Source organism: Rhinopithecus bieti, unplaced genomic scaffold (assembly GCF_001698545.2).
Source record: "Rhinopithecus bieti isolate Rb0 unplaced genomic scaffold, ASM169854v2 scaffold_1583, whole genome shotgun sequence".
Classification (NCBI taxonomy): Eukaryota; Metazoa; Chordata; class Mammalia; order Primates; family Cercopithecidae; genus Rhinopithecus; species Rhinopithecus bieti.
In genome coordinates this window covers 763,000-783,356 of record NW_016803645.1, presented here as the reverse complement: position 1 = coordinate 783,356, position 20,357 = coordinate 763,000, and the positions used below count along the sequence as shown (strand labels likewise).

The 20,357-nt window shown below is 38.4% G+C and overlaps 1 long non-coding RNA gene across 2 annotated transcripts in view; it reads left to right on the top strand.

Moving 5' to 3' along the window:
* The window catches only part of LOC108542097 (uncharacterized), a 114,166-nt gene that overhangs the window by 60,262 nt on the left and 33,547 nt on the right, over window positions 1-20,357 (top strand). Inside the window, exons 5-6 of one of the 2 annotated variants that reach the window (XR_001889163.1) lie at window positions 6,122-6,188; window positions 20,080-20,119. The exons of the other annotated variant lie outside the window; for it this stretch is intronic. This is a non-coding gene — a long non-coding RNA (uncharacterized LOC108542097). Of the gene's footprint in view, window positions 1-6,121; window positions 6,189-20,079; window positions 20,120-20,357 lie in introns of those variants that run through there. 2 annotated transcript variants of the gene reach the window in all.

Genomic DNA, 20,357 nt, shown 5'->3' with positions numbered 1-20,357 from the left:
TCTAAGATTATCCCCAATGGCCTCCACCCTTGTATAATGCTTTGGAGTAATCTCCACCCCTTGAGTGTGAGTGGAACCTATGAATATGATGAAATCTTACTCTTGTGGCAAAAGGATCTTTGAAAATGTAATAGCTGATTAAAACAGGGAGATTACATGGATTGCCCTAACCTAGTCACACAGGTCCTTTGAATCTGGATCTGGAGATCAGTATGGGGGAAGTCAGAGAGCTCAGAAGGAATAGAGGGATTCTATACAACTTGATGCTATCTCTGAAGGTGACGTGGGGCCACATGTCAAGGAACGTGGGCTGACAGCCAACATGCAAATGGGGACCTCACTCCCACAACATCAAAGAACTGAATAATGCCATAGTGAGTGAGCTTGAAGGAGGAACCCACACTTTAGTCAGAATGCAGGCCAGACAACACCTTAATTTTAGCTTTATGAGATTCTGAGAAATAAATCCAGCCCCAGTGGGTCTGGACTTCTGACCCACATGAATGTGAGAGAATTCATGCATCTTGTTTCAAGCCACTAAACTTGTGGAAATTTGTTACATAGCATCAGAAAACCAATAAGCTGACCGTTACACGTGTCTGTGGTTGTGTGGAGCAACTGGAACTCTCATACACTGATCATAGAGATGACGAATGGCACTGTCACTTTGAAAAACAGTCTGGCAGTTTATTTTAAAAAACTATATACCCCCCCACCCCCAACATAAACCACAGATAACCTACTCCCTGATACTTACCCAAGAGAAGTGAAAACCACACGTCAGTTTGGGGCTATGATAAATAAATCTGCTATGAACATTAGTGTACAAGTCTTTGTTCACAACAAACAAAATAAGTTAGTGTACTTATTTCTCATAGCCCCAAACTAGAAACAACTGATATGTCTATCAATAAGTTAATGGATGGAGAAATTGTGGTATGGAATATCACTCAAAAATATGACGGAATGAAATATAGAAAATTTGCAACAGCAAAGATAAATCCCAAATAATTTTGCTGAGTAAAAGAAGCCAGACCAAAAAAGAGATTATATACTATATACATATATTATATGATTCTATTTATGTAAAACCCTAGAAATATCAGACTAATCTTAATGACAGAAGGCAGATTAGCTGTTGTCTAGAGGTAATAGAAGAAAGTAGGAATGGATTACACAAGAGGAGAAAAACACTTTTAGAAGTGAAGGATCTGGTCCTTATCTTGATTGTGGTGATTGTTTCATGGGCATATTTACATGTTGAAGCTACTCAGATTATATACTTTAAGTAATTGTAGTTGATTGTATGACAATTCTACTTCAATAAAGCTATAATAAAGGACAGATATTATCTGTAAAGTAAAACACAAACATAGGGTGATAAAAGTTCATGACTATCTGCTCTGTTCTCCCAGATTTGTTCTAATCAGTTGTGTGAACTTAGGCCAGTAATGTTATATTCCTAGTCTCCATGTACTCCTTGAAGTAGAAAGAGCTGATAGAATGAGATTATTTTTAAGGATCTTTCCTATGATTCTGTAATAGCAGCAGCTGTCTTTTATTGTATGGTTGATACATACAAAGCACTGTACTCACTTTACATCACGGGATGTGACTTAGAGAAATCAATGACTTTTCCAAGATCACAAAGTGATTAACTAGAAGATCCAGGGTCAAACAGTTCTACCTGACCCTAGAGCCTGTGTTTCCAGCCAGTCTTCTGTGCCTCTATGAACACAATTGTTTGACCAGTGAGCACCCCCTAGTAACCCTCCTAGCAGTTTAGCTTTGATATGGTCTGTGACTTATCACTTGACCTATCTAGTCCCCTCGCATTTGCTATCTTTCCCCATGGTTTAACATCCAGCATAGATAATTCTTTATGTGATTTGTGGAATTTGATGGCACAACTCTTATTAATGTTAATGTGAGTCATGGAGCAGAACTGTATCCATTGTGCTGAGAATTTACACTAGACACAATTTCATCACTAACAGAACAGCTCACAAATTACAAGGATTTAATGTAATTTTGAATCTTACTTTTTATTTTCTATCATTGCCTTTTCACTCAAGAAGAAAAGTGGTAGAAAAAAATTCATCATGTACAAGATAATGTGTAATTTCTTCTCTTATGGAATTTAACTTTACTTGAAAAAAGAGATGATAGAAATCCCTGAAGATCCCTTTCCTAGGAGATATGAATTATAAGCTTCTCTGTCTTTTGCTTGCCTATATTTCTCAAGAGAGAGCATATAGTATTATCTATCATCAAATGAAAAAAAAGAGTATGCTAATTAATTAACTAATTAAGCATATGAAATGAAGGGAAATAGGCTCATCAGAAAATTTCACCACCACAAATCAGCCCTGGACCCCCTTCCTATCTTAAGTGGACCATCTTGATGCTGAATTCATAATAGCCTGGAGGGTGAAGTGATTAACAATAAACAGTTAAGCTTTAGAGCAACACTTGTTTTACTTACATCATGACTTACACTTTTTATGATGGGTCCAAAATAAGGATTTCAAGAGACTTGTAGAAGAGCCTTCTGCCAGGAAAAGACCATAGGAACAGGGGAAGGATGGCATAGAAAACCAGCCAGATCGAATTGTACCCTTTTTTGTCCCTACCTCTCCTTATTTTCCTTACTTGTGTTTTGTCTTTCTTCTGTCTCTTATGATTCTATTAGTTCTTAATTTCTAAGAAACAAGAGGCTAAAGAAACTCAGAACTCAGAGATGGAAGAATAGGCTTCATGTCTTTCACCCTCCCTGTTGCTTTCATTCCAAATTGCTCTTACGGTTCCCGTGGCTGCTGGTAAAGAGCCTTGGTCCATCACGATGGCTTCTTCTTGTCCTGAGCTACCTTGAATCAGGGACATGAGAAAAGAGATGCTGGAAAGTCTTTGTAAGTAGAAAACACATTTTAATTTTATGGTTGTTTAATATTGGAAGGGCATACGCTTTTTTTTTTTTTCTTTTTTTTAAACAACTTTTAGAAATAGCTTTTTCAAGGTATAATTGACCTATAATCAAGTATACATATTTAAATTATACAGTAAGGTTTGACATATGCATGGGTGATGAAATCAACACCACAATCAGGATAAGCATCTCTATCACTCCAAAAGCCAAACACACGATTTCATTTTTCCTCCTTACAACCTGTCCCCAACCCCTTCTTATCCTTGTCACCCATGTGACAGGATTCATACATCCATCTGCAGGTTGTACTTAACCCACACATGTGTTTTGTTTGACTGTTACATAGTATTACAATTTCTAAATCAGTTTTCCAAAGTTAAAAAGCAGTAGATTTCTCATAATAAATTTAGATTTCTGTCTTTTTAAAAATTCCCAAATTCTGGCGAGTCTGGGCCAGAATTTTGACCATCAGCATGCATTTGTCAGATCTGTGCAGTTACCAGCCTCTCAAGATGGACACGCGCTCTCCAGTTTCCTTGAGTCCCCACAGGCTTGCTTTACTTACTGGTGTTGTTTGTTTGGCTTTTGAATGTTTCATCCCTGCTACTCAGTCTACCCTCCATCCCAGCACAAATGCTTGCCTCTCTCTCCAAGTATCACAAACTTTTCTTGTTTTGCTTTATTCTTGCAAAGAGCTCTTCCATTCTCTCCTTACCTAGCTCAATAGTTAGCTCTTTAGTGATGCTTTTTATTTTCAAAATCTCTTTAGGCAGAATACATTGCTCTCTGATCTGTGTTCCTACAGCATTTTATAACTACTGTTATTAGGGAGCATGTCACTTCGTTAGTTGTTTGCACATCTGGCCCTCCTGCTAGTAGACGGTGACCTCCTCAAATCCAGGGCACATATTTTTGGTCCTTAAGTCCTCAGCATCTCGCTTAGTGCCCTATGTAAAGCGGAGCCCTGTGATATGTTTCTTACATGTAAAACTCAAGTGCTTCTTAAAACATCAGTCCTTTATTCTGTTCGAGAGGGGAAAAGAATCTATAAACATACTCTCGTATTTTTAAAAATCTCTAAACATTGTATCTGCAATTCAAATTTATGTGTGTGTGTGTATCTCAACTACCTTGATGCTGATTTAAATGCAATAATTGTTGGACTCCCATGTGGCATCATTGAAACAGAGAGATCATCTGGCTTGTAGGTGGGAAGGTTCCCAATCTAATTTCCCACATTTGGAAGGTGTATGTTCATTATGTGTGTCAAACGGTTGCTGAATTAATACGGTACTTCTTCCCCCTTACACATATGTGATCAATCTTTTCATCCGTGAGCACAAAAGAGCTTAACATGTATGTACATTAATCAAAACTTTCTACTTGCGAACTTCTTGCCCAGAAAGTTTCCTAAACATAGACAAGTTTTTTCATTAAAATCATAAGGTTTATTTCTAGCTAGTTTTCCTACATTTAGCTGACTCTCTGACTGTAATCTATCCTATTTCTGACCAGAGACCATCGTATTTCCATTGGGTCTACATCAAAACAAATCTTGAACAAAAACTTCATGTTACAAATCTTTCCTTAGATAAAATGTGTTGAAGTTCAATGCTGCTTCTCAGAAGCAGGCATGAAAAAAAATCTGGCTTACATTTTCAATCCAATTCTTTTTACAAAAGCATTTTGTGAACGCCTAGCATGTTCAAAAAGTTCTATATACATTGTGGAGAATAAAGAAATAATAATACCCCGTCCATTTCGTCAAGGATCTCACAATGTACTGGAAGCAACTGAAACATATATGAGCATTTCAGGTACTGGAAGAAAATTGAAGAAAAGCCCAGAGATTGGTACATCAGCTTGCATATTCATAGAGTAGCCAAATACACTGTGGGTCACCTGAAACACAGTTTATATGCTGGGATTGGAGAGGACATGTGAAGCCGAGGGTTGGGAAGGGGTGGAGAGTTAAACATGACATTGTAAAAGATTTAAATATCACGTCTGAGGAGTCTGAACTTTTTCTACATACGTGTAATAGGGAACCATTAAATATCGTAGAGTGAGGGTTCATATTGAAAATGAATATTTGGTTATCTGCTGTGTGTCAGGGTATCGTTTCAGCATTTATGCATAGAATCTTAAGGTTAAGGTAAGTTTTGGTCTCTCTCTCTCTGGCTCTCTTTCTGTAAATAAAACAGATGTTTACTGACGATCTCAAGGGTAGTTTCAAATTCATAACAGGGTAGTGAAGACCCACAGAAAATGAGCCGTCTCTACAACCCAGAAAATTCTGTCCCAAAGGATGATAATTTTGTAGCAAGTTTAGGATTTATATAGCCATATAATGCTGGGCACATTTTATTTCTAAGACGAATTTTGTTCTATTTGTTTTGATCTGGTATAAAAAGTGACTCCTACCTGGTAGTTCTGGGCCACTGAAGATGGAGACCATTATCCTGACGACTCCAATGAATCTGCTTGTATTTTAAAAACAGGCGTTTGTGAATCCAGTACACAGCAAGAGAAGGCAGGGCTAAGACCCACAGGGTGACTGCATTAAGACTCTTTTCTTGTCTCTTTTGCCACTCTGATGGATGATAATAATTTTCTTTTTCCCTGCTGATAATAAATTTATGCTTTCTTCTATCAGTATGTGACTGTTTCCAGAGTTTTTCTCAGCTTAGCCTTGATAAAATTATTCTTCAGAGGAAGGCGATGGAACTTTCCATCCTAACCTCTTAGGAATGGACCCTTGGGGACTGGCTCCTGCAGGACCCACAGTATAAGGCAAAGAACCAGCCTTGAGATTCTCTTAATAAAGCTGAGCATTTCATGTATCAGGCAAATAGCCCCAGGCCACAGTAAAGGGCCCCAAAATGTAAGCAGATGGCAGTATTCCTTGCATGAGAAGGAGCGGGGTGGATCACGAAGACAAGGGCACTGCAGCCTAATGGCCCACATGAGTTTAGACAAAGAGGCTTGCCTTGACATTGTTTCCAGGAGGCAAGCAACAACCAGTGAGAAATCTTCCTGGGCAGCAGCCTCTCCAAGAGTCACGATACCCCTCAAATTCACACTGTTAATCCCTGTCCAGATGGGCCTAACCAGGGAAACTGATGATTTCAGTCTAAATTTCACTTTAGCCTCAGTTGTGGATTTAGTTCTCAATTGTGTATTTTTACCCCCTAGGTGTGGATGTTTCCTGGCTGGAAACTATTTTGTTTTGAAGAGTGTTTTCATGACATAGCTTAAATGGGTAGGTATTAAGTCTGGAGCCTATTTTAAGCTTTTGAGGGGTCATGTCAGGGGCTGGGGGACCAGAAGCAACAGTGGCAGAGTAAGAATCAAGACATTTTTCGGTTGGGCATGGTGGCTCACGCCTGTAATTCCAACATTTTGGGAGGTCAAGGCAGGCGGATCACCTGAGGTCAGGAGTTCGAGATCAGCCTGACCAACATGGCGAAACCCCATCTCTACTAAAAATACAAAAATTAGCTGGGCGTGGTGGCAGGTGTCTGTAATCCCAGCTACTTGGGAGGCTGAGACAGGAGAATCGCTTGAACCTGGGAGGCGGAGGTTGCAGTGAGCTGAGATCTCACCATCGTAACTCTAGCTTGGGCAACAGAGTGAGACTCTGTATCCCCCCCCCCCAAAAAAAAAGAAATGAAATTTTGAAACAACTAAAGAGCTCTGTTCTCCTTCTCCTGCCAGTTGACCATTTCTGATCCTCACAACTAGCAAGGAGAATATCATTAACGGATTGCAGTTGAGGGATTCTTGCCTGTATATACAAGCAATCTCAGTCTTTATGAGAGAATGTCTAAGAAAATGACTGTGAGAATTCCTAGTTGAAAAGTTAAAATACTTATGAATATGATTTTTATAACTGAAGGAACCATGAGCTGAACCTGCTCACCATGATAATTTGAGGTTTAATTAATTAATGACTAAAGTACTTTGGAAACACAAAGGGCTGTATAAATGCTAAATATTATTAAATGTTAATAGCCATGTTCTCGAATAACACTGATATTAATTTAAATTCCTAAACCTTATTATCAGAATGAAATGCATGCTAATGAGGCTTTCCTAATAAATATTTTGTTTATGATGTATTTAGAGTGATATTACTTATCTTGCTAGAGCAAATATAAATTACGGCACATGGCAAAAGGGTGGCTGTCTTTTCTTCACGATAATTAAAATGGAAATGTAGAGGAAATATAATGAATACATTAGACAGAAATTTTGTGTTAGAACCACTGAGGTTTGCTTTATAACTGAGCTGGTGATTCCGTCTCTTCTAATAGTGGTCCCAGGATTTGTTTGTCCACTTTCGCCTTGTTAGACCCTCTTAACTGGTACTGAATGAAGCATATTTACATTTTCAAGCAAATTGAATGAAAATTAAAAATTTCAAGAAAAATCACATGTCATTCTTTGATATAATTAGAGATATTCTTGGATGCTTTCAATCAAGCTTGGGAATTTCTTTTTATACCACTTCTTGCTGGGACAACTGACAAGTCACTATCATTGCTCTACAGATGGGAAGCGGGCTTGCCTTGCTGTTCATTTCCTGCCTTGACTGGCTGATAAAGCTAGAATTTGCTTCTTGGGGTGCTGAATCATTTGTGTTTCAATTAGTGAAGACCTGAGTGAAATTTCAGGTAGAATATATTTATGCATTATTTATATGTGTTTTTTATTCCAAATTGCAGTGGCTGCTTATATGTAGGGTACAGATGGCTTAGTCCAGACCCCTTCAAGTTTAGAAGTCTGAAATGTATGCATACTCTTGAGTCACAGGCATCAAACAACTTTTCTTTCAACCTTCTTCTTACTAGTAGGGTGACCACAACTATTATTCCAACATATAAAAATAATATCTAATACTTGTATTGTCATGTGCTGGCACAGTGCTACACACATACACACACACACACGTATATATATTTTTTTGAGACAGAGTCTCGCTCTGTCACCCAGGCTGTAGTGCAGTGGTATGACCTCAGCTCACTGCAACCTCTGCCTCCCGGGTTCAAGCGATTCTCCTGCCTCAGTTTCCTGAATAGTTGGGACTACGGATGTGCACCGCCATGCCTGGCTAAGTTTTTTTTTGTTTGTTTTTAGTAGAGACAGGGTTTCACTGTGTTAGCTAGGATGGTCTCGATCTCCTGACTTCATAATCCGCCCACCTTGGCCTCCCAAAGTGCTGGGATTATAGGCATGAACCACTGCACCTGGCCCAGTGCTATATATTTTACCTGTATTTTTAAATTCAATCCTCATGAAAACTCCATGAAATAAATAGGTAATAACAATATCTCTGAAAATAGCACACATCAGCTAGGCACGGTGGCTCATGCCTGTAATCCCAGCACTTTGGGAGGCCAAGGCAGAAGGATCACGAGGTCAGCAGTTCAAGGCCAGACTGGTCAATATGGTGAAACCCCGTCTCTACTAAAAATATAAAAAATTAGCCAGCGCAGTGGCATGCTCCTGTAGTCCCAGTTACTTGGGAGGCTGAGGCAGGAGAATCACTTGAACCTGGGAGGCGGAGGTTGCAGTGAGCTGAGATTGTACCACCGCACTCCAGCCTGGGCAAGAGAGTGAGACTCCATCTCAAAAAAGAAAGAAAGAAAAAGAAAAGCCCCACATCTACTTAAACATACACATCTGTTTCAAACAATCTATAAATTAGAAAATATATTTTATTATTTGTTTGTAAAGAGACTTCATAAAGCAATGATCATAGCTCTCTGTCATTTTTGGGCAAAAGCTTTTGGAATTTTTCTTCTAATTATTAAAGTTTTTGAAGTATTACAGTTTAAAGAAAGCATATTATAATTAGTCATATCGGGCCATGTTTTCCTTTGGGATTTATTCCATTGTATCTGAATTTAGAAAACCTTTTCCTATCAATAGATGAAAAAACAATTTACAAATAATTTTTTCTTGTTCTTTAATCACTTGAGATGGTTTAAACGTTTTCTCTCTTTTTTATGTTTAGTTCATTAATTCATCTGAAATTTATTATATCTATTCTAAAGCCAAGCTTCAAAGAGATCTTTTGTTCCAAAGGTTGACCACTATTTCTAAGAGTTTTATAAAGCATGGTTAGGGCTTGGAAAGCAACCAAGCTTCTCAGTGTGGCAATAACTGTGTAAAGTATCACTATGCTGCATCTGCTAAACAAGTTTTTGTAGCACTGAATATATCATATGGAAACAAAGTCATGTTTAAATGGCCACCCAGGCTTGGCACATTTTGGCTGAATCCTCAGGAGGGTCAGAACCATGTTCTTGAATCCCTTGGGTGTGAACAGCAGAAATGGCTGCCCTGAAAGAACAAGAACCTTGGCTTTGTTAATGTTCCTATCATTTTTTCCAAAGGCCAAAGCTTAGAGTCACACACTGACATAGACTGCTAAAGAAAGTCTCCAGATAACAAGTCAGCAATGCATCAACCCATGAAGCAGCTGCAGTAGAGATGATCTTTATGTCAAAAGCTGCTTAATACAGCCAGAATATTGGCTACAAACCAGTCATATAGGAAATGAACTCATGTTGCCTCATTGATTGTTTTCTAAACAGTGGCAATTTTAAGGCCTCTAGATAATAGCTTTACTGTTGAACCTAAACAGGAAAACATTGATGATTTCTGGAATTATTACACATAGAAGATGAAAAAGAAATTAATATGCATCACATCCAGCTGGCATCCAGCAACATTGATAATGGCTAACATGCTCTGAGAACTCACTATGAGTGTGCACTACACACTTTACACGTCATTTCCAATTCAACCTTCATGATAATCCTATGGAATTATGAAATTATTGTCACCTGGAACAATTTATCCTCATTTAATAGACATCCACCCAGACAGTGGAGAACCAGGGATTTCAGTCTGATTCCAGAGCCTAGGCACTTAATGTCTGTATTGCCTGTGTGAGTTAGGTATAGTACCTATTTAGTGAGATTTTGAGTAGTAGAATGAGTAAGTTCATTATTGGGGAAGTATGTAAAATAACATTACCTATAAATATTTAAGAGCAAACAAAATTACAATTACCATAAAAAGATTTATTTATTTAGTGTAAGCTATAAAATATACTTCAACAATGTTACAAAGTAAAAATACAACTTTGGCTGATAGTTTGAATAAACACAAAGTATCAACTGCCAGAAAAGGCCATGTATTACCCTCATATTTTAATACTACCAATTTGAAAGAAAATAATTTAATTTGATCTGCCTATTTATAGATTTTTAGATATACACAATGAAAATCTACATGACAGGAGAGAGACTGAAACTACCACAATAAATGACCAATGAAATTCAGCTTCTCAAGACAGTTGATAATTTTTATTGGGTTTCCTCATATTTCATTTATGCACACATTAAAAGTAAAAGATGCTTAAGATAAATACAACTTAAAATATTCATGAAAATTGATTATCTATAACATTCAAATGTAATGGGAAAAAACAATCAAAAGTAGAAGAGTAAAATCTTAAAGAAATATGTATCTGCCTACATAATTTTCAGGTTCTGTTTGCAAAAATCTAAACTAACACATAAACAAATAATTGATGGATTCCACAGGTAACTATTGAAGAAGAGTTACCTCTGTTCACACAATCTTAAAAAAACTTTCAAAGAATATGAAATTATGATAAATAATATAACTTCACAGCAATCTCCTATATCCAAATATTTAGAAAGAATATCAACTTCACATTGTAAACTTTAGTTTAGAAAACTGAAATAAATGAAATGAGCAGTCATTATTCCATTATTTATTATTTGTCTGAGCTTAAGAACATCAGGAATTTCTGCATCTCAGGTAAAGACATGAAGAGCAGAAGTCAATCTGCGGAAATGTAAGGCTCCCTACAATGGCAGATGACATTGGACACAGAGATACAAATACAGGTGAAAGATTCAAGGTTGAAAACATAGTGATAAATAAAGACAGACAATCTCAACAGGATGGTGACCAGTTAGTGACACCACTCTCGGATTATCAAGAAAGCAAAGGTAGATTAAAGGTCACAGCACCCTGGCTGAGTCCTGGTAGCAGGGCATAAGCAAAGTGCTTTTCTATATGAGCATTTTGGAAAATACCTTTTTCTTAACATACAGACCGTTGAAGAAGTCGCAGGATTTTAAAGCTGTTACCTGGAAAGAAAGATAAACAATTCGTCGAAAGCCATTGTCATGCTATTAAAATCTTGGCCAGATTCTTCTTTTTGCTTTCCATATCTGCCGAAATGCATGCAGCGAAATGTGTTTGCAGTAATTATTTAAAAGAATAAGTAGTTCGTCATATATAGATTACCAGTCTTCTAATTCTTTATAAAGAAAATTACAGTTTAATTCTAAAATTGAAATTTAAGAGTTCTTAACCCAAGCCTTTCTAATCAATAATAGTCCTTTCCTTCCTTCCCTCTCTTCCTCTCCTTTCCATCCTCTCGATTCCTTCCTTCCTTCCCCATTTATTTAAAACATTTCTATTAAGGAAACACAGTATTCCAGATTCCTATTTATTTGGGAGATAGGAAGTCTCATAAGACAAAGTTCCTGATGTCCAGGAGTTTAAGGTTTACTAGGGAAAATAGACATAAACTATCATGAATAGTATAATTAAAGTATAATCTTTAAATAAAGCCACTGTAATTAAAGATGCGCAGTGGGCCTGGCTATAGCAAAAAGGGGAATTCTGTTTGGATGCACCAAGGAACGGTCTGCAGAGAAGGAGGCCACTGGGCTGCAAGGGAATGACACATTAGTCACTGGGTGGATGATGGGTGAGAGATTCCTAAGCTCTGGAGTATCGTGTCCAACCCTGAGGGAGAACTATGCAGGGAGAGCTGGATGGTGTTCCTTATGACCTGGGCAAAAGCTACTTTTAAAAGGGGGTTTAGAAATAATGCCAGAGCCTGGTGTGTTGGCTCTCACCTGTAACCCCAGCACTTTGGAAGGCCGAGACAGATGGATCACAAGGTCAAGACATTGAGACATCCTGGCCAACATGGTGAAAACCCATCTCTATTATAAATACAAAAATTAGCTGGGCGTGGTGACGAGCACCTGTAATCCCTCTGGAGGCTGAGACAGGAGAATCGCTTAAACCCAGGAGGCAGAGGTTGCAGTGAGCCAAGATCGTGCCACTGCACTGCAGCCGGGTGACAGAGTAAGACTCTGTTCGAAACAAAACAAAACAAAACCAAAACCAAAACAAACAAAAAACAAATAATGCAGAGAGACCAGTTGGTTATGGAATGTTCGTAGCTCCATTCTCATCCCTCTTCACCCTGTCCCAAAAGAAGAAGATGAATTGACAAGGTTTGCAGAAAAGTTTGACGGTCTCAGTTCCAGATGCTGCAGTTGCTCCTGTTCTGGCTCTTAGGGGCCAGAGAAGACAAAAGGCTGGGCCACCTTGCTCCTCCTCAGGTTCCTCCATTCTTCTCTCTCCTTCCAGCATTTGGCAGATTCTTTCTCTACACGTGGCAGTGCACAAGCTCTTGGGACTGCTTCTCCTTGGCAGGAGGCTTAGCTGCATCTCCACTGGCTCCCTTCTCACAGGATCGGAGGTCTTGATGGACCCAGGGCTCCATTTCCCTGGTAAAGAAATGTATCCATTCCTTACCCACACAATCCCTTTTCTCTCAACACCCCTTTCAGCTTTGTGGAAAGGCAAGCAGAAGAGGAGACTTGGAAAAGGACTTGGACCCACTTAACCCAGAAAAAAGGAACCTTCCTGATTCCCTATGGTCTAGCCTGGTTCACCAATTTCCATGCACTGGGGTCAGAGTCCCTGCTAGTAGTAAAATGTGCCTTTGCCTTATATGAGTGTCTGTTCAGATATTTCTTCCTGGAAAGTTCTCAGAATGTGGTTGCTGTGATTTCAGAACTTGAATGTTCCCGAGTTTCCTAATCAAAACAATGCCTGTCTGTCTGTCTTTCTGTCTCTCTCTCTGTACATTGCAAGGTCAATGTCATAAGAGAGCCTTATATCCCATTCTAAAGTGTGGTAGGAGTGGGGTTATACAGGTGACCACTGAAGGGTTTTAAGCCACATGTTCAGAAGAGCATTTCTAAAAGACCATTTAGGCAGGAATATTTAGACTAGATTGTGGGGAGTGACAGGATGGGGTAGTGATCTAAGAGGCAGAGGACTAAATTAAAGATGGTAAGGACCCCAGCCCAGGAAAGAAGCACAAAGGAAAGCGTATTTTAGACATTGGGGCTTAGTAATGAGTGGAAAATCTGATTGAGAAACTGGATGACACAATTGCCAACTAGAGAAGTCACTCAATGGGGAGAAAGACAATGGCTTATATTTTAAATATACCCAAATAAATGAACTTGGGGTGCTTCTGGAATCAATGTGGTGCAGATTTAAGATACGGCTCTGGTCTTTGGAAGATAAGTGGGAGGTCATGGAAGCCACAGATTTGGGTGAGATCAACCAGGGCGGGTGTTTGGAATACAAAGGCCACAGAGTTGAGAATGGAAATGTTAGGAGTATATATACTTTACATTTATCTGTATCACTTTACAAATGCGTGTAAAGTGAATAGAGAAAGAAGAAGAGAGATCAAGTAAGAAAGATTGAGAAGAAATTTTCCAAGATGTAAAATTCTTCTGGAATTTATTGATGTCTTTGGACCAAGTGTCAGAAAAACTATAGACTGTGGACCAAAAAAGAAAAAAATATATATATAGCTTTATTGGAACACAGGCACATTCACTTATTTACATATTTACTTATTTTCTATGGCAGATTTTATGATACACCAGCAGAGCTGAGTAGCTATGTAGTTGCAACAGAGACCATGTAGCCTACAAAGCTTAAAATGTTTACAGACCTTTACAGAAAACTTACTTTAGAGACTCCCACTTTAGATCATAGAGTTGTGACGTAGTCACCATTTTTCTCCAAAGTCAGCTATAGAGTGTGTGAAGCAGATAACTTTAAGATCTTATCTGTCTCCATTGATCTTTGCAACCATTGGGAAAGTAGAACTCTGATAGTTATAAAATAGCTTCATCAGCTCCAGTGTAGGCTAGAAACAAAAATTGGAAATTAAAAACACAAAGTATTTTATCAAGATGGATGGTGCCCTCACTCATGAATGCCCTATCATGAGGAGAATGAAGCAGAATCTAATCTTTGAATTGGGCTTATTCACTCAATTTTAGGCAACGATGCTGAGGATGCTGAAAGGAATATGTTTGGCAGTGTCAGAAGGCACTGAATGTCTAGGGAAATGTCAGAACAGGAGACTGAGAGTATTAAAATCATTTCTATAATTTAGAAATCCAGGGATGAAAAAAGATAGCTGTGATACTCATATATATGTGTTAAAAGGCACAGATTGTTTCACCAAGTCAGCACAACAACTGATTAGAAAATTGAAGATGAAGACAGTTGATGTGTGCAAAAGCCTGGACCAGAGAACGAGCTAAGTGAGCAGAAGCTTCTCCTGGCCATTTTCTCCACTAAGGCCCTGGGCTCTCAGTGATGCATCTGACAATTAGTTACCAATAAATACTATGGGTGCCATTAGGAGACATTATAATTTTTGCGGAGCATTGCTGAAATAGCCAAAATGTTCTATTTAAAATATTAATATCTAAAAGTATTTGGTGCAATTATGTGTAAATTTAATAGAAACAAAATAATCTATCATCTGGTAAAGACTCAGAAAAATTAAAGGGAACTGAATGAGCTGGCTTTGAACTTTAGTCCCTGGTTTTCTACATCTGCTCTGCACATCTGCTTTTAGAAGCTGGTGCTTATTGTTTGCGAAAAAAGAATACTAATGAATTCATTCAACTGAGAACGTTTTATGTAGGCATATTATTTATCAAACCATAAAGGAATAAGTAGATGGTTTCTTATGATCTCTTCTGGACAAGGTTGCCTACAGAATTTGCAAAATAAAAATGTGGAGCCCTTTGATCAAAAGCAGGAAGAAGTGCCATTAAAGGTAATAAAATATACAGCTTTTTCCTTTCTTCCATAGTCTTTCTCTCAACTCGTCATGGTGTTTTTTATTTGTTATGCAATGTTGTTCCAAGTAAAGAAAAATTAAAATTTCAAATCATTACCATATATTCTTTAACTCTGTATTGTGCATTGCCAGTTTAAAATCCAAATATAAAAGCATTTAACTAGATGCAGAATCACTGAAATGACAAACTTCATACATGCTCATACATGCATAAGCAATGTAGAGAAGTAACATGAGGAAGAAAGAAGATGGTAGAGATCTTGGTCACTCGTGTTTCTTAGAGACCACCATCACACTTCTGCGTTCGAAGCTGCTCTGGTTCAAACGGAAAGCGTAGCCTCTCAGGACTGTCAGCACCCCCACTTCCTCAGTTGTAGATATTTCACACTTTATACTTACATTGAGCCCTGTGGAACACTCGCCCATCATGGGTCCACTGGAATTCTGTGCTCACAGGACACATGAATGGCAGCCAGGAATGGCAGGCACGCACATTGCACCCTATCTCCCCTGCTTATGCACTGCTGTGGTATCCCACAGGGCTTCACTTACAACACACAAGTTCAAAGATAAAAATGTTAATTTCAGCACAGCAACAGCAAAGCATTGAGCAACTGTAGAGGCTGCATGTCCCATGAAGCCACCTGGGCTTGCAGCTTTCAAAGAGAAGCCTGCTCACGCCAGCCAGCATCCACCATCTCTAGGATCTGCCAGTAGTGCCAGGAGCTGAGCACACATGGACTTCAGATCAGTTCTAAGCTCTGAGCTTGGTGTCCACCTTCTGCAGATGCTGCTGCTGTCCCGCTAGTACAGAAGCCTTCCAGGGCTCTCTGCTCAGTCCTAGCAGCTCTCGGAGTCACCTAACAGACTTTGCTAAACACACTTAGATCCTGCTCAAGTGACTCTGATGTGAGTGAGACTGGGCATTACAAACATCCAACTGCCAAGAATCAACTAGGGTTTTTAGTCTTTGGAAGTACCTGCCAGGGAGGGTGCCATGGAAAGAGGAAAAATAACACTCCTTAAGTAACCCGACACTCGCATCCTCCAAAGAGAAGCAAGCCCGGCACCTCCCCCACAGCTGAGCACTGCAGGACCCCACCACATTTTACCTCTCTAGAACAGGATGTGGTGCTACTTTTGTAAACACAGCACAGTCAGGCACAGGCTCTGGCATGGATGACAAAGCCTGTGGATCTGGACACTCCCCCACCAGGTTCATGATATCTGTCATCTGTCACCCTAGAGTGGGATAGTTAGAATGGGTAGCCTTCTTGAGTATCCCACATGGAGATGTTTGGTGCATTTTGTATTAGATAACATCACAGGCCTCCAAACTCATCAGAACCTCTTATAACATCTGTCCCCTGGGCTATACGTGGGTGAACAATTTATCCACACCGTCATTTCTCTCTGGTCCAAATCACCTAACCTAGTGCCTTTCAATACACTCCTGCACTAAATATTTGCCAGTGCCAGAGCACAAATGAGCAAGTCAGGGTCGGCACTCTGAAATGTTGGTTGAATTATCAAATGCCTGTACTGATGATGATGTGTGTCTTCTTTGAGTCTCATACCTTAGGGTCTTATTTATATACTGTTCATCTTCTCTGTGTTTCACAGCCTTTCCTCCTGAAATCTTGAGCAGTGGGGGAATAGGTCTGAGGGCAACGCTGGAGGCAGCTTCCTGGCTTTGAAGTCTCAAATTTTAATCTTATAACTTCACCTAAATTTTGCATTCTACCCATAAATTACCCAAATTTGTTTTAATATGATCTAGTTTAATTAACTCTGTTAAATTACTAACTTGCCTCTCAAACTTTTCAGAAGAATTGATCCTCAAAAAGATATTTATCCTGTGGCTTTACAACATGCTCATGCAATCTGTGAAGTCCAGATGCAAATGATGCACTCAATTTTTTTTTTTCCAACCAATATTGACTGAGTACTCATTATGTACAGGCAATGTGTGGGAAACTGAGGATATGAGGGTAAGTGAATATGGACACTGTCCCTGGACTCTCAAAACTTATAATCTAGCATTGGCCAATTTGAACGACTGAGATAAGGCTACTGCTACTTCATTGGAATCACATAATATATTTAGTATTTTTAATAACAGAAGTTCATAAAATGCAAAAACATGGGTCTTCTGAAATCACTTGTCCGGTAGGTCTTTCCTATCTTCAATACTACTGACTCTTACAATTAAAAAAAAAAAAAAAAAAAAGAAAAGAAAAGAAAAAAGTTAGTCTGGATGTGGTAGGGGAGTGGGATGGAAAGCAAATGAAAACTAAGAAGTTGATTGCTCCAAACAGACTTTCAACATAGATTCATTAGTAAAAATGAACGACCTCCCTGGTTAACTGAACTGAGTTTAATCACTATGAAATAATTCACTGCTGACAGACAGCATGGGCTCCATGACCTTTCTCCTTGTATTCCACTTCTGGATTTTTATGAGACTTTTCCACCTCACTGGAAAGTTGTCTTAGTCAATCAATTTTACGTATTCGGTTTGGATCACTTTCCTAAGGTAGATTAAGATCCAAGTGTGCTTTTTGTGTTTTTAACTATATTAATTGCTTGATCAGTTCCCATTTCAGAGAAGCTCAAGGAAATGCTTTGTGCTTACATCTCTAGTCTCTGTAAGCTGCTTCTTTGCCTTTTCCGTCTTGTCTATTAACCCTGCACTTGCCATGCAAATTATACAAATGTTGCACTTCTGGCACTAGTAAATTACATTTATATTTGAATTTCATTAGAAGCTTTCACGGGTGATTGAGCTTGTTTACGTTCTTCCTTTCTAATCAAACGACTGAAATCTAAGGTCTGTCTCTGACTCAGTGGTATGGCAAACAAGTTTTATTCTTGCAAAATAATTTCTAAGTAATTGAAAATGGGAAAAAAGAGGAATAAAAAGGCGTCTTCGAATGCAGACTTCTTTTTTCTTTTTTATAAGCAACTGAAATCCTAGAATTGAAAACTGTTTAATTAAGCATTTTGAAATAAACACCGACAACCCAATGAAGAAAGTATAAACACAACCATTTGTATATTTTCGATTCTTGTACTGAGGATAACTATATTGGCACTTTAAAAAATCTATGTCTTTGTAAGGGCAAAACAAAACAATCAAATGGTTCCAAATGGATTTGGATATTCAAGAGGTCCGTGCCATTAATAAGAATTAACCTCAATCTTGCCTTGAATAAAATACTGTCTCCTAGTATTTATGAAGACCTTTGTAACAGATAACAAAGCATGGTATTAAGTAAAAGTTGACATATTCTCTCTCGAGAATTATAAGTAATGAGATTGTGTGAGTAAACAATCCATCTTTCATTTGGTGTGATATTTCTAGGTATGTTAAACATATATTTTTCAGTATTCTAAAATAGCACAAAAGGATTAATTGATTTACTAAAGCATTTAAAACTTTTATATTCTCTTTCCAAAGAAATACAAATTACTTTGGAGATCTCTCCTTACAATAATGACTGTTTACTTGAGAAGAAAAACAAAGAACATTAAAAACACAATTAGCCTCAGATGATAATTTGAGATTTCTCTAAACTCCAGTTATGTAGGACTAAATTTTTATTAACGATTTCTCATGTCCTACTTCTAGTTTCTCAAATTTGTAATAAATGAGTACACGTTATATATTTAAAACTACTCATTGTATTTCCTTTTGTCTCATCCAGCTTTTTAAATCCACTGTACTGCAGCCAAATTGTACTAGCTGTTGGTACCCAAACATCTCTATACTCCCAATCTTGGCTTTTCTTGAGGCAAATCTTTCCATTTGCCTAGAATCAATTCCCCATTTCCTATGCCTAACATTGTTCCACCGGCCTTTCATTTCTCAATACAAATACCAGATTCTCTGTCAAAGTTTTCCCTAAAGAGATCTCTCCCATCTTTGAAGCACACATTTAGAATACTCTGAAAAGCAGTGTTTAGAGTGAGACCTGGGTTTAAATGATAAATGAACACTGGTTACATATCCTTGGGCAAACTGACCTCTCAGACTTTACGACTTTTGTCTGCAAAATAGGAGGCACATACCCATATGACTGTGGTGAGAAACAAATGAGATACTTTAGGGAAAACTCTTGGTTGGTCCAGTGTTAGTTCCACAGAAAGGGCTCAGGATTTGTAGCCACTGCTACAATTCTATTACTACCCACATTTCATCCATGACAAATCATCTACTTTAGTTGGGAGAGTACAGGTATACTTCCCTAACTATTGATAGATCATAATGATAAGAAAATATCTATGTTTCTTTGCTTTCATCCATCACAATATCTAATACAATGGCATGGTACTTCATAAATATTTCTTAATTAACAGTTTCTTCCATGAGTACCTTGAATGGCTTATTCACTGAAAAAAGAAAAAAGATACCCAATCATTCTCCTTTCTCACCCAGCTTGTGAGTCTGTGTGTGTGCATGTGCAGGGGAGGGGGAGAAAAGTGTATGTACACTCGCATAGGCTTAGCTGGCAAACACCTCTGGAGTGGGGTGCCAGCTAACGTTGTATTCCTGTGGTGGAAAAAAAAAAACAAAAAAAAAACCAAGAATGCTTGTAAAAAATGGTAATTCTCATCAATACATAGAATGTAATTAAATGTGCCAGTAAATTACATTTATATTTGACTTGAATTCAGAGCCTTATCAGCTAGGAGATAACTAGAAACAAATTTTCCTAATAACAAATTCTTAAGGATTTAATCTAGAAAATGATATTTAGCTCAGCATCAAGTTTTCAAGCTTTTTTTAGCTTTGGAAAATTATAATTTCTGAGTAACTAAAACTTGAGAAATAAAAGACATCTTGCTAGCATAATTTGTAAAGCATTCAGTGGTTAAAATAAGAAAAATTAGCCTTTGAGTGAAACTTAAAACACATTTGTCAAAAGCTAGCAGCCAAAACACAGGAAAGCAATTTATCCAAAATTAGATTGCTTTGAAATACTAAGGTTAATGGAATCAAGGGAGGAAAAAGGTGGTGAGATAATTTGGGATCGTTAAAACCTTCAACTTAGATGGGAGATAATCTAAGTTAACTATGTGAACATTAACTCATGTCTTAAAATGCTCCAAACAGAGTGGGGGCTGGCAAGATGGCCAAATAGGAACAGCTCTGGTCTGCAGCTCATAGTGAGATCAATGCAGAAGGCAGGTGATGAGGGAGCAAGATGGCCGAATAGGAACAGCTCCAGTCTCCAACTCCCAGCGCGAGCGACACAGAAGACCGGTGATTTCTGCATTTTCAACTGAGGTACTGGGGTCATCTCACTAGGGAGTGCCGGACAATCGGTGCTGGTCAGCTGCTGCAGCCTGACCAGCGAGAGCTGAAGCAGGGCGAGGCATCGCCTCACCTGG